The sequence below is a fragment of the Marmota flaviventris genome, chromosome 3 (genome assembly GCF_047511675.1).
Source record: "Marmota flaviventris isolate mMarFla1 chromosome 3, mMarFla1.hap1, whole genome shotgun sequence".
Classification (NCBI taxonomy): domain Eukaryota; kingdom Metazoa; phylum Chordata; class Mammalia; order Rodentia; family Sciuridae; genus Marmota; species Marmota flaviventris.
The window spans coordinates 124,046,357-124,061,810 of record NC_092500.1 but is presented as its reverse complement, the minus strand read 5'-3'; the positions used below and the strand labels follow the sequence as shown (position 1 = coordinate 124,061,810).

Sequence of the window (15,454 nt, the reverse complement as noted above, 5' to 3'; positions counted from 1 at the left end):
GTAAGAGGAGGACATATTCAAGTCCCTCTCATGTAAAGCTGTGGGCGTGTTTACCCATGGGGGTTGGGTGAGCCCTCTGCCTCATGGTTGGTAAAAATGGCTGCTTATGATGTTCCCTGTTCAGCAGAGGATGGCTCATCACCAGAATGTGGAACAGATATCACTGTGGGAGGCCATCAAAACTGTATTTTATATCTCACTCCCCACTTAGGATGTGATTGCCCTTTCCTGTAGCAATCTTCAGGTAGATCCCTTTCAAGTTTTTCTGATATTGCTTTATCCTTCTACCCACCCCTGCCCCATTGCTGGCAGTGAGCTATGTTTGAAAGGGGCTAATGATTCTATTAGTCCAGACATCCCCAGGCTGCAGGTGAAAAGTTTGCCTGGTTACTGTTTTTGCTATTATCATAATTAATGGGCAGCCATTTTTTTTTTTTTGATTTAGTGGGATCCATTTCCCTGCTAGCATAGATGAAAACTCGAGCCGACATCATGTTACTTCTGCTTATTCATAAAGAATTCTGTGGTCACTTTAAGTCATCAAATAAGGTCTTGGTAACTAGGTGCTTACTAATATATATAATATAATAATTATAATATAATATAATATAATGTATAATGTAATATACAATATAACACATATAATATATAATATATAATATAATGTAACTATATAATAATTAAAACTCTAAACTTGATCAGAGTTAAAGCACCTTTGCAGTCTGGGAAGGGGAGTGCCCAGCTTCTCTCACAGCCGGATCATGGAGAGGGGAGGCAGGTCAGAAGGTTCTTTGCGGCTCAGCTTGCTGCCCTCTCTGGCCCGACAGGTGTTGTCAGCCACCTCTTTCTCTTGTCAGCTCTCTTGAAGATCTCTCAAGGACTCCCTCACTGTGTTCCTTTGGGTACAAGAAGTCTTCTATATCCCTTTGCTGCTGCTGCTTCTCTCCACAAAGCATCTGGTTCTTCTGTACTTGGCCCTTCATAGGCTCGCTCTCTTTCAAAGTCCTCACCCTTTTGCAAAAGTTATAGACACGGTCGCTTTTAATAAAATCTCAGGTGCCATTCCTTCTGTAGGTCCTATATCTGGCCTCCAGGATTTGGAACAAAGCAGGCAACTGCTTTGTTTTGTCCCCAGTACAGCAGCAAGTGCCTCTCTTACTGCCTACTGCCTGACCACCTGTGGCCACAGTCACAGCTTCTGTCTTTTAGAGTCCTCAGGCAGGTGTCAGCACTGCATCCTCCATAACTTCAAGGAACGTAAATCCATCTCTTGGAGTGGCCTCTTAAAAATCCTGCTCAGTAGACTTAGGCCTCTTATTTGTCCCTCTTAGGAGACACACAACACAAGAGCTGCTCTGTTCAAATAAATTTCTTCTTAAAGATCAAACATCAGTGCTCCTCTTGACTCTTTTATAACCTTAAAGTGAGTAAAGGCCTTTAGGAGTGACAAAATTAGATTTTGGGAGTCTGGGGATGTGCTTCAGTGGCAAAGTGTTTGCTTGGTATGTGTGAGACACTACTCTTGGTTTGATCCTTAGCACTGCAAAAAAAAAAAAAATTTAGATTTTTAAAAAACATTTTTAGGGGCAAAGAATGTAACTTGGTGTTAGATCACCTGCTCCAGGTTTGGTTTGATCCTCAGCACTGAAAAAAAAAAGTTTGAAATGAAAAACATTTAGAAATATTTTTACTTTGAATAATTTCTGACTTGTAAAAGTGCATAAATAGTACCAAGAATTCTTTATACTTTTACCCAGATTGTTATATCTTACGTAATCACAATATAATGACCCAAATTGGAAATTAACATATATAAAATACCATTTTCTTATTCAAAATTTGCCAATCGTCCTACAAATGCCCTTTGCTTTTGGGTCACTGAGTCGATTCAGTCGATCACATATTATCTTTAGTTGTCATGTTTCCTCAATTTCCTTAAATTTGGAACCTTTCTCTGATTTTTATGACCATGATGGTTTTTGAAGAATACTAGCTGGTAGTTTCTGCAGAATGTCTTTCAACTTGGGATGAATTCAGGTTGTATGTACATTTTGCCAAGGATACCCCAGAAGACTTGCTGTGTCCCCTTCAGTGTATGGGGTGAAGAAGTTCAGGATCCTAACTTGCCCCATTAGTGGTGTTGATAAGTACAGGCACTTGATTTAGAATGGTGTTCCAGGTTTCTCCACTGGAAGTTATGATTTTCTTCTTTTTATTTAATAATTATCATGTATAAAGTTACTCTGAAACTATATAAGGAAACCTTTACCTACCAAATTTGACTTCCATTGCTGATTTTCTGCTGAAAAAAATTTTATTATTGAGATTGCCAAATAGAGTTTGTATTTCCATCATCTACATTGTATTAGTTAGAATGAAGAGCTTTCCCTTCCTTCTAATTAATTATTTAATCAAAGTAATTATTTGTATCAATATGAACTGGTGCATTCTTATTTTTTCCCATGCAGTATGATCAATTACCAGCACCCATTGTGTTCTTCCTTCAATGGCCCCAGTTTTGACTATTGGGAGTCCTTCTAATTTGGCTCTTGTATTCTTTTGACATTTTCCCTTCTCAAATAGCAAACTTAGCTCTCATTACCCACAATATATTTTCTTGATTCTAGAATACACGTAAAGTAGTTTCAGAACTGCTGACCCTTGACCTTTATGAAAAACAAATCTACTAACTAGAATGCAATATTTGTGTACAATCCTTCCTGTCTCAGTCTTGGAGTAAAATTTTGTTTTCCAAAGTCATGTAGGCCAGTGCACCTCCCCCCACATCAGGAGCTCCTCAATGGAGTTATTTATTACTGTTAGTTTAATATTTTTGTGCATATTGCATTTTGGTCACCCTTTATCCCTATCCTTTTAAATTTTATTTATTTGTTTTGATTTGTTGTTGTTTTTGTTACTGGTTCTTTTATATGTTTATTTTATTTAGTTATGATACATTAGCATGGTTTTAAATGTCAGAACACTATAGAAAGGTATAGTCAGAGGTGTCACCCCAACATTTCCTATCCCCTCTGTCTATTTCCACTCACTCCCTGGGGTAAGGAATCTCCTTCATTTCTTATTCATCCTTCCTGTGATTCTTTCTGTACAAAGAAAGATTTCGTACAGGTTTTTACTTTGCTTTTTTTCCCCCTTCTTAACAGTATATCCTGAGCCAGGTACGGTGGCACATGCCTGTAATTCCCATGTGTGGGAAGCTAAGGCAGGAGGATTTTGAGTTCAAAGCCAGCCTCAGCAACTTAGCAAGGCCCTAAGCAACTTAGCAAGGACTTGTCTCTAAATAAAATATAAAAAGGGATGTAGCTCAGTGGTCAAGTGCCCCTGGTGTGTGTGTGTGTGTGTGTGTATAAAGTATATCCTGAAAACCACTCCGTAGGAGTTCAAAGAGAGCTTCTTATTACTTTATTGTGTACCATAGTTTACTCTTTTATAAATGCCCATGTAGATTATTTCCAATATTTTGCAATTACAAATAATGCTGTAATAAGTAACCTTAAAATATGGGTTTTCCTATAGTTGGGGGTGCTTGCAGGGTAGGTTTCTAGGCATGGGATTTTTGGTTCAAAAAAGAAGTGCATATGCAGTTTTGTGAGATAATTTCAGATTCTCCTAAGATTTGGTTGTGTAAAACTGAAATTTTCATTAGCAATCTATAAGAGTTTATGTTTCCTCTCAGCCTAGCTAGTACAATGTGTTCTTATATATTTTAATTTATTGCCAATTTTTTACTTTTCAGGTAAGGAATATTTTTCTAATGATAATGAGGTTAGACTTTTTAATATGTTTAATACCACTTTTTTAAATCTACTTTTGTGAATTATCTGCTCATCCCCTCCATTTTCCATTTTTAAAAATCATAGTAAAATGCATAGCATGACATCTCCCCTCTTACTAAATTTTCAAGTGTACAGTACAGTGTTGTTAGTTATTTGCATATTGTGGTACAGCAAATCTCCAGAACATTTTTATCTTTCATGACTGAAACTCTACACCCATTGAAACACAACCACCCAATTTCCCTCCCCAGCCCTGCTGACCACCATTCTACTTTTTGCTTCTATCAGTTTGACTATTTCAAATACCTCATGTCGGTGGATTCACATAGCTTTTGTCCTTCTGTGACTGACTTATTTTACTTTGCATAATGCTCTCAAAATTCATCTTTGTGTAGAGAAGGAAAGGATTTCCTCCTTTTTACATCACTGTATGTATGTGTCACACTTTCTTTATGTGAGTCCACTGATGCACAGTCAGGTTGTTCCTACGTCTTGGCTCTTGTGAATTAATGATGCAATGATCATGGAAGTGCAGATACCTGAGATCCTGAATTCAGTGCTTTTGGATATGTAGTGAGGCTGCTGGATTATATGGTTGTTCTATTTTGAGGAACCTCCTATTTCCCATAGTGGCTGCACTATTTTTTTTTCCCACCAGCATTGCACAAGATTCTAGTTTTTTTCACATTCCTTCTCTCTCTCTCTCTTTTATCCTGGGGTTGAATGGAGGGGTGCTCTATAAGTGAGCTACATCCCCAGCCATTTATTTATTTATTTTTAATATTTAGTTGTCAGTGGACCTTTATTTTTTTATTTATTTGTATGTGGTGCTGAGAATCGAACCTAGTACCCTCCTGCCCCCCCACCCCCCACACACTAGGCAAGTGCTCTACCACTGAGCTACAATCCCAGCCCCACCCCCAGCCTTTTATATTTTTTATTTTGAGACATGGTCTTGTTAAGTTGCCTAGGCTCACCTTTAACTTGTGATTCTCCTGCTTCAACCTCCTGAGTTGCTGGGAACACACGTGTGCACCCCTATGCCTGGCTTCCTTTTTATTTTCATAATGGCCACCCTAACATGTGTGAGGTGATATCTCATTGTGGTTTTTATTTGCATTTCCTTGATGATAAGTGATATTGGATATTTTTTCATATGCCAGTTGACTTTTTGTATATCTTCTTTTTTATTTATTTGTCATTTTTTAAATTAATTTTTTGTTTATATATGACAACAGAATGCATTATGATTCATATTACACATATGGAGCACAAATTTTTCATATCTCTGGTTGTATACAAAGTATATTCATACTAATTCTTGGCTTCATACCTGTACTTTGGATAATGGTGTCCATCACATTCCACCATCATTTCTAATCCCCTGCCCCCTTCCTTCCCCTCCCACACCTCTGCCTTATCTAGAGTTTGTCTATTCTTCCTGTACTCCCCCTCCCTATCCCACTATGAATCAGCCTCCTTATATCAGAGAAAACATTTGGTTTTTGGGATTGGCTAACTTCACTTAGCATTATCTTTTCTAACTCCATCCATTTATCTGCAAATGCCATAATTTTATTCTCTTTTATTGCTGAGTAATATTCCATTGTGTATATATGCCACATTTCTTTTATTTATTCATCTACTGAAGGGCATCTAGGTTGGTTCCACAGTTTAGCTATTGTGAATTGTGCTGCTATAAACATTGATTTGGCTGTGTCCCTGTATGTAGCACGTAGTGCTGGGAAAACTAGAAATCCATATGCAACAAAATGAAATTAAACCCCTATCTCTCACCATGCACAAAACTCAACTCAAAGTGGATCAAGGACCTAGGATTAAAACCAGAGACCCTGTGTCTAATAGAAGAAAAAATAGGCTAATCTCCATCATGTGGGATTAGGCTCCAGCTTTCTTAATAAGACTCCTATAGCGCAAGAATTAAAATCAAGAATCAATAAACAGGATGGACTCAAACTAAAAAGTTTTTTCTCAGCAAAAAAAAAAAAAAAAAAATCTGTGAGGTGAATAGAGAGCCTTCATCTTGGGAGCAAATTTTTATCCCTCATATATCAGATAGAGCACTAATCTCTAGGGTATATAAAGAACTCAAAAAGCTAAGACCAAAAAAAACAACCCAATCAACAAATGTGCAAAGGACCTGAACAGACACTTCTCAGAAGAGGATATATAATCAATCAACAAATATATGAAAAAATGCTCATCATCTCTAGCAATCAGAGAAATGCAAATCAAAACAACCCTAAGATTTCATTTCACTCCAGTCAGAATGGCAGCCATTATGAAGACAAACAACAATAAGTGTTGGGTTGCTGGTTGGATTGCAAATTGGTGCAGCCAATATGGAAAGCCGTATAGGACATTCCTTGGAAATCTAGGAATGGAACCAACATTTGACCCAGCTATCCCTCTCCTTGGACTATACCCAAAGGACTTAAAAACAGCGTACTACAGGGACACAGCCACATCAATGTATATCTTCTTTGGAAAAATATTTGTTCAAGATATTTTTTGCCCACTTTTAAATTCTAAATTGGGCTCTCTCTCTCTCTCTCTCTCTCTCTCTCTCTCTCTGTGTGTGTGTGTGTGTGTGTGTGTGTGTGTGTGTCTTGGTATTGAGTTGTAGGAGTTCATTGTATATTTTGGACTTTAATCCTTATCAAATAAATGATTTGCAAATATTTTCTTCCACTCCACTGGTTGTCTTTTCATTCCATCAATTGTTTCTTTTGCTGTGTAGAAGCCTCTTAGTTTCATGTAGTCCCACTTGTCTAGTTTTATGCTTGGTGTCAGATCCAAGAAGTCATCACCAAGACCAATTTTATGACCTATGTTTTCTTTTAGGAGTTTTAATTTCAAGTCTTATGTTTAAGTCTTTAATTGTGAAGTGGATTTTTGTGTATGTTATAAGGGTCCCATTTCATTCTTGACATGTGGTTAGTGTATAGAAATACAACTGTATGTTGATTTTATATCCTGCAAATTTACTGAATTTGTTCATTAGATCCATCAGGGTTTTCTCTTTTTTTTCCTTTTAAATGCATGTGCGTGTGTGTGTGTGTGTTATCTTTAGGGTTTTTACATGTAAGGTTATATCATCTGTGATATATAATTTTACTACTTTTTTTCTTTATTTGGATAACTTTTCTCTCTTCTTGCCTCATTGCTCTAGCTAGGACTTCCAGTGCTGTGTTGAATAGAAATAGCGAGAGTGGACTTCTCTGCCTGGTTCCTGATCTTTGAGGAAAAGAAGGAGTTTTTAGTTTTTCACCATTGAGCATCATGTTAGTTGTGGGCTTCTCATAAATGGTCTTTATTTGTTTAGGTAATCTCCTAATTTTAGTCTGTTGAATGTCTTAATCTTGAAATGGTGTTAAATTTTTTTAATTGATATTTTTTATATATGTCAGCAGAATGCATTACAATTCATATTACACACATAGAACATGAAATGGTGTTAGATTTTGACAAGAATATTTTCTTCATCTATGAGATGATTATCCTTTATTCTGTTAGTATGGTGTAACATATTGATTGGTTTTGTATGTGGAACCATCTTGCTTCCCAGGGATAGATCTCCATTGGTCATGGTGTATGAGCCTTTTCTTGTGCTGTTGAATTAATTTTGCTAGTATTTTGTTGAGGATATTTGCATTTATACTCAAGAATATTCCCTGCAGTTTTATTTTCTTCATGGAGTGTCTGTCTGGCTTTGGTATCAGAGAAATTTCATTCTCTTAAAATAGGTTTGGAAATATTGCCTTCTTTCTTTCTTTTTGTTTTCTATTTTGGAGAAAAATATGAGAACAATTGGCATTATTTCTTCTTTAAAATTTGGTAGAATTCTCCAGAGAAGCCTTCGGGGATTTTCTTTGTTGGGAGATTTTGATTGCTGACTTAATTTTCTTACTAGTTGTAGATCTGTTCAGATTTTCTGTTTCTTCTTTATCATTCAGTGTTGGTAGGTTGTATGTTTCATTTACTCATTTCTTGAGGTTTTCCAATTTGTTGATATATTATTATTCAAGTAGTCTCCTATAATCCTTTTTATTTTTATGCCATAGTTTGTTTTATTACCTCTTTCCTTTGTGATTTTGAGTCTTCTCTTTTTTCTTAGTCTGGTCAAAGGTTTGTCAATTTTGTCAATCTTTTAAAAAACCCAACTCTTAGTTCTATTGATTTTTTTATTGCTTTTCTATTCTATATTTCATTTATTTATCCTCAATCTTTGATTATCTTCTTCCTTCACCTATCTTTGGCCTCAGTTTGTCCTCAAGATTGTCAGTGTGGGTCAATTGGTTGAGTCCTTGTTCTTTTTTAATGTAGGCATTTACTGCTATAAACCTTTTCTTGCTACTGCTTTTTCTGAATCCCCTCAGTCTCATTATGCTATTTCATATTCATTTATCTTAAAACATTTTCTAGTTTCTCCTTTGACCCATTTTAATTCAACTGAGCTTAATTTCTATATATTTGTGAATGTTCTAAAATCATTCTATTATTGATTTCCAATTTTGTTCTATCATGATCAGAAAAGATGCTTGGAATGATTTTGTCTTAAACTTGTTAAGACTTGTTTTATGGACTAGCATGTGACTTCTTCTGGGGACTGTTCTGTGTGTGCTTGAGAAGAATGTGCATCCTGCTGCAGTCAGGTGGAATGTTTAGAAGGTATGCATCTGTTACATCCATTTGGTCTACAGTGTTGCTTGAGTCCTCTGTTTCCTTACTGATCTTTTGTCTAGATGTCCTATTATTGAACATGAAGTACAGAAATTTTCTACTCATATTATGCTGCTGATCCTATCTTCAGTTCTGTCAATGGTTGTTTCATGTTTGGGTGCTTTGATATTGGGTGCATATATATTTCTAGTTATTACATTTTACCAATGAATTGTCAATTTTATATTCTTTGTTTCTTGGGATCATTTTTTGGCACTTTTTTATTGGTGCATTATAGTTGTACATAATGGTGCAATTTATTGTTACATATTCGTACATGTACTCTTGTGATCAATTTTGAATTAAATTCTATTTGTCTGTTTAAGTATGGAGTTTCGCTTATTGTTGGCATGAAATATTTCCCCCATCCTTTTACTTTAAGCTTATGTGTGTCCTTAAATATAAAGTGAACCTCTAGGAGCAGCATATAGTTGGACCTTGCTATTTATTTATTTATTGTACTGGGAATTGAACCCAGGGGAGCTTGACCACTGAGCCACATGGCTATCCTTTTTATTTTTTATATAGAGACAAGGTCTTGCTAAGTTGCTGAAACTGGCTTTGAACTTGTGATCCTCCTGTTTCAGCCTCTGGGGCTGCTGGGATTACAGGCATGTGCTACCTTGCCCAGTTAAATAAGTATGTTTGTTGACACAAACACACAGCCTTCAAAGGGCAATTATTGTTTCCATATTTTTCAAATATGTTCATTTCACTGGTTAATTATGAATGAGTTATTTAAAAAATTTAGTTGTGCTGGGGATTGAACTCAGGGCCTTGTGCATGCTAGAGCCACATAGATCCACATCCTAGCCTGATTTTATTTTATTAAAAAAGTATTTAGTTACTCTTTTTTTTTTAGTCAGAAGGTTTTATTGTTGACTTCACACAACCTTCAAAGGGCAATTATTGTTTCCATATTTTTCAAATAATGAATGAGTAAATTACACTATTTCCATAGAACAGACTAGAATGTCATTTAGTCTTATAAACCTTACTTTTAATAATTTTAATGAAATGAAAAGAGATTTAATGTTGTCAGATAAATTGGGAGATGAGCTGTATGTAGAATATTTCACAATGGGTTCAGTGTCTGTGTACGTAAATTTAAACACACATATAGAGGATCCTTGTAAATGGAAAACATGCACCCTCAAAATAAAATGTTAATAGGCAATTTTTTCCATGTGGATTGTGGGTGATTAAAAATACTCTATCTCAATTCTATCTTCCATATTTTTTTTAAAAAAATAGGTTTATTATTTAGTTACTCAGTATAATTCTTAAGTTTTTTTTCTTTTTTTAAATTTAAAAGTGACAGCAGAATGCATTACAATTCTTATTACATATATAGAGCACAATTTTTCATATCTCTGGTTATATACATAGTATATTCACACCAATTTGTGTCCTCATACATGTACTTTGGATAGTAATGATCATCACATTCCACCATCATTAATTACCCCATCCCTTTCCCTCCAACCCCTCTGCCCTATCTAGAGTTCATCTAACCCTCACACATGATAGAGCACTAATCACTAGGGTATATAAAGAACTCAAACAGCTAAACACCAAAAAACAAATAATCCCATCGATAAATGGGCCAAGGAACTGAAGAGACACTTCTCAGAAGATGATGTACAATCAATCAACAAATACATGAAAAAATGTTCATCATCACTAGCAATTAGAGAAATGCAACTCAAAAGCACTCTAAGATTTCATCTCACTCCAGTGAGAATGGCAGCTATTATGCATACAAACAACAATAAGTGTTGGCAAGGATGCGGGGAAAAAGGTACACTCATACACTGCTGGTGGAACTGCAAATTGGTGCAGCCAATATGGAAAGCAGTATGGAGATTTCTTGGAAAATTGGAAGTGGAACCACCATTTGATCCAGCTATCTCTCTCCTCAGTCTATACCCAAAGGACTTAAAAACAGCATATTATAGGGACACAGCCACATCAATGTTTATAACAGCACAATTCACAACAGCTAAACTGTGGAACCAACTTAGATGCCCTTCAATAGATGAATGGATAGTCACTATCTTTTGATTGAAGAGTTTACATATACATCTACATCAGTTATTGACAGGGAAGGACTTACTATTGCCATTTTGTTAATTATTTGCTTTCTGCCTTGTAGCTTTTTCTGTACTGTATTTTCCTCTCTTGCTGACTTTCTTTTTATTTCATTGATCGCATTTTTTTTCCTGTAGTGACATGTTTTGATTCTGTTCTCATTTTTTTTATATCTTCTATAGTATTTTCTTTGTAGTAGGTATGAGGCTTGCATAAAACATACTGTAGTTATAACAATATATTCTATGTTGATAACAATGTAACATCATTTACATACAAAATTCTACTCTTTTTTCTTCCTCCAATTTATGTTATTGTTGTCTTAGATTTTGCTTATTGTGTATTAAAATATTTTATAATTATAATTAATTTTATGCTTTGTCTTTGAAGTTTTATACCAGTAATCCAAGTAATTTATGCACCATACTTATAGTAGTACAGTATTTATTTATTTATATACTTACTTGATCAGGAGCCTTCTACTTTCATTCACTTTTGTATTGCTGCTTAGTATCCTTTCAGGCCAATCTGAAAGACTCATTTTAGCATATTTCATAAGTTAGATCCAGTGCTGATAAATAACATCAGAGTTTATCTGAGAAAATTTTAATTTTTCCTTCATTTTCAAAGGGCAGTATTTCCAGATATGGTATTCTTGGTTGGCAGTTGTGTTCTTTCATCACTTGAAAATATATCTTCCTACTGACTTCTGAGTCTGCTAACAGTCTTATGGTGACTCCATTGTATATAGCAAGTTGTTCTTATCTTCCTGCTTTAGAAATTATGTCTTTATCTTTGACTTTTGGTAATTTGATTATTATGCATCTTGGTATGGACTCCTTTTATTCATATTAGTTGGGGCCCTTTAGGCTTGTTGAGGCTGAATATCTATTTTTTTTGTCCCAGATTTGTTCACTATTTCTTCTTTCCATTGCATTTTAATCTTTATATTCTATTTTAAAATATTGGGGTAGTTAGCTCATTATCTGATATAAATTCCAAATATTTTCTCTCATTTTTTTCCTTTTGCCTTTGTTTTGATAATTTTTGGCTTCTTTATTTTTATGTAGTTTATCTTTAATCAGTTTTTTCTTTGATTCTGGATTTTAAATAATTCATAGAAAACCTATCTCTACTGCAAGGTTAAAGAGGATTCAACTGTATTTTTCCTCTATTACATATATAATTTCATCTTTACATTTAGATACCTGTTCTATTCAGAGATGATTATTTTGTCTGGTATAAAGTATAGATCTAATTTATCTTTTAAAAATAACTAATCAGTATCATTTATTGATTTATCAAAATTTACCCTAATGATGTGAGAACAACTTTCATTATATTTTAACTTTTCAAATGTGCATAAGTTTATTTCTGGAATTTTTATTTCATTGCACTTATTTTTAGCTATTCATGTATCAGTACTATAATCTTAATTATAGAGACTTTATAATATGTTTTAATATCTAGTGGGACCAGTAGAACCTCCACATAATTTTCTTCCACAGTGTTTTTCCTGCTATTCATTCTTGTTTATGTTTTTCCCCCTTAACTTTAGGGTGAGTTTGTTTAGCTGCATAAAAAGTTAGGTGGTATTTTCATTGAGATTTTATTATATTTATACATCAACTTTGGAAGACCTGGCATCATTATGATGTGGTCACATCCTATCCAAGGACAAGGATTTCTGTCCACTTATTCAAGCTGAACTTTCTGTCTTCTAAGAGTGTTTTAAAGTTTCCTTATAGGAGTTTTGCACATTTCTTGCTAAATTTATTCCAAGTGTTTAAATTTCTTTGTTGCTATTATGAATGTCTTTTTCTCTTCATTATATTTTTAACTGATTACTTTTTGTGTTTATGAATGGTATTGATGTCTATACCTGTTGCATATCTTATTTCTTATTTTCTTATTGAATTAGTTTTATCATAGAAATTAGGGTTATCCAGTTTTGATGTCATATTATTTACAAATAGTATTGTTTTACTATTCCCTTATCAACTTTTGTGCCTCCATTAATTTCTCTTTCATAATGGCATTCACAAAATTATTTAGTACAATTTTGAATAGTAAAGGAGATTGTGGATATCCTTACCTTGTTCTTTAATGCCTCTAATATTTTGTCATTAAGTAAGAGACTGATTTCAGGGCTAAATGCTTACGCACACATACACACACATATGCATACAGAAACATAAATATATTGCAGTGAGTTTTATTCTATTAAAAAGTATCTTTCAATTATCATTTTTTGAGTGTTTTCATCAAGAATGTGGAATTTTGGTATTGGTGAAGGCTTTTTTTGACATCCATGGAGATAATCACTAGATTTTCCCTCCTTAGATACATTAATATTATATATTATTTTGATTTCCTGATATTGATACCATTTGACTATGTTCCATTATTTTCTTTATATGGTGTTGGATTCTTTTTGATAATATTTTATTTAGTACATTGACTTTGATATTCATAAGTGATATTGGTCTGCAGACTTTAATTTCTTTAAACTTAGGGCAAAATATTAATAACATAAAATTTACTATTTTAAGTGAACAGTCCAGTGACATTAAGTAAATTCATATTGTTGTGCAACTATTACCATCAACCACCTCCCAAGTGTTTTATCATCTTGTAGACTGAAACTCTGTATTTATTAAACACTCACTCTCTATTTTCCCTCCTTGCAGCCCCTAGAAACTATTATTCTACTTTCTGTCTCCTTGAATTTGACTACTCTAAGTACTTATGGAAGCAGTCACACAGTTTTTTTTTCCCATTGTGGCTGGAGGCACAAAAGTTGATAAAAGAAAAACAAAACAATACTATTTGTAAATGATATGACATCATTTAAATATCTGGATAACCCTAATTTGTATGATAAAATTAATTCAATAAGAAAATAATAAATAAGATCATAAGATATAAAACAGGTATAGACATCAATACCATTCATAAACACAAAAAGTAATCAAAATTATAACGAAGAGAAGAAAACATTCATAATAGTAACAAACAAATTTAAACATTTGGAATAAATTCAGGGTGCATCCATCTTTCTTCTTTTGTGTTTAGTTGATTTTTTTGTAGTGAAACATTTTAATTCCCTTTTAATTTTCTGTATGTATTTGTCTATTGTTTTGGTGTGGCTACTGTGAGGATTATATTTTACATCCTAAATTTTAACGCTCTCTTTTACATTGATTCCAGTTTAACTGTAGTAACAAAAACTTGCTCTTTGTCTCTGTACCCACACTCTTCTAGTTATTGATGTCACAAAATTACATCTCTATGTACCATGTGTCCAATAAAAGAGGCTATTTTTTGTTTTTAAAATGTATTTGCCTCTTTAATCATTAGAAGACAAAAAGTGAAGTTAAAAGTTTTAGAGCTGAAGTTCCAATCAGCTCCAAAATTTCTTTCTGGTTCTTTTTTATATTTTCTATCTGTTGATATTTCTATTTTGTTCATACATTATTTTCTTGAATTTATCCATATTCTCTTTTAACTTTTTGATATCTTTAAGACATTACTTAAAAGTCTTTGTTTAATAAGTCTATTATGTGTTCTTTCTCAGGGAGAATTTCTGTTGATTTACTATAGCAGACAGATTCCAGTGCCATTATTGTCTAGGTGGGGGGACAGACTCCTGGTGCTTCTTACTCTACCATCTTCCCTCTGAGTCTCACGTGTATGGTGTATGTGTGTGTGTGTGTGTTTTCCTGGTGCTATTTTTAAAATCTAATTTAGATGTCAATTAATGCTAAACCTTATTTCATAAAAAACTTTGAGAACATTTCTCCCATTTTCAATATCTGGAACAGTTTATGGAACACTGGACTATCAGGTCTTGGAAAGTTTAATGAAATTTCCCTGTAAAACCATTTGGGGTTGGTGTTTTTTTCTTATTTTTGTTTTGTGGGGGTAATTTTTTCTAATTCTTGCTAAATTTATCTAAATTTTTTCATGGGTATTGTAATGCTTATGTTTCTTTGCCTTTTCATTTAGTGATGTTAATTTTGATAATCTCTATTTTCCTGGAAATTTATCCAGTTCACCCAGGGACTTCCAAATTTATTGCACAGAGTTTTCAAAATAGTTATTAATAAATAATGTATATTTTAAAAAATTCTTTTTCAATTGCATCTTACCATTTATTTTTTTCTTTCTTTCTTTGTTTTGGTATCAGGGACTGAACTCAGAGGTGCTTAACCACTGAGCCACATTCCCAGCCCTTTTAATTTTTTATATAGACACAGCTAAGTTTCTTAGGGCTTTGCTAAGTTGCTGAGGCTGGCTTTGAACTTGTGATCCTCCTGCCTCAACTCAAGGCTAATCTGTAATCTGGGATTACAGATGTGTGCCACCATTCCCCGCTTTCTCTTCTTATTTTATTAACAGTTACTTTAAAGGTTGGGTATTCTCTGTTTTTTAGTTATGCTGAAGGCATTTTTTTTAATGTCATAGTTGAACTTTTCTCCTTATTATTCTGTGCTGTGTTTGTAGGGTGTATGAGCTGTGTGGACCTAGGGACCTAGAAAGTTGTTGCTCTAGCCTTTGGTTACTCTGGGTATATTTATTTTTTGGTGCTAGAGATTGAACCCAGGGCCTTGTGCTTGCTGGACAAATGCTCTACCTCCAGTTCCTGAATGTCTTTTTGAATCTTTACATTTTAGTTGGTTTATCAATTCACTTCAATACCTGTATTCATCACATTTTGATATTCAGACAAAAGTTCTAATATAATATTCTGTTACAGGTATTTTTATTGTCACTTAGAGAATGAGTAGGAAAGATATTGAAAAAAAGGAGAGAAATGAGAT

At 33.9% G+C, this 15,454-nt stretch overlaps 1 protein-coding gene across 1 annotated transcript in view; it reads left to right on the top strand.

Moving 5' to 3' along the window:
• Vwf (von Willebrand factor) overlaps positions 1-15,454 on the top strand; it is a 162,995-nt gene that overhangs the window by 96,745 nt on the left and 50,796 nt on the right. The window lies entirely within an intron of this gene.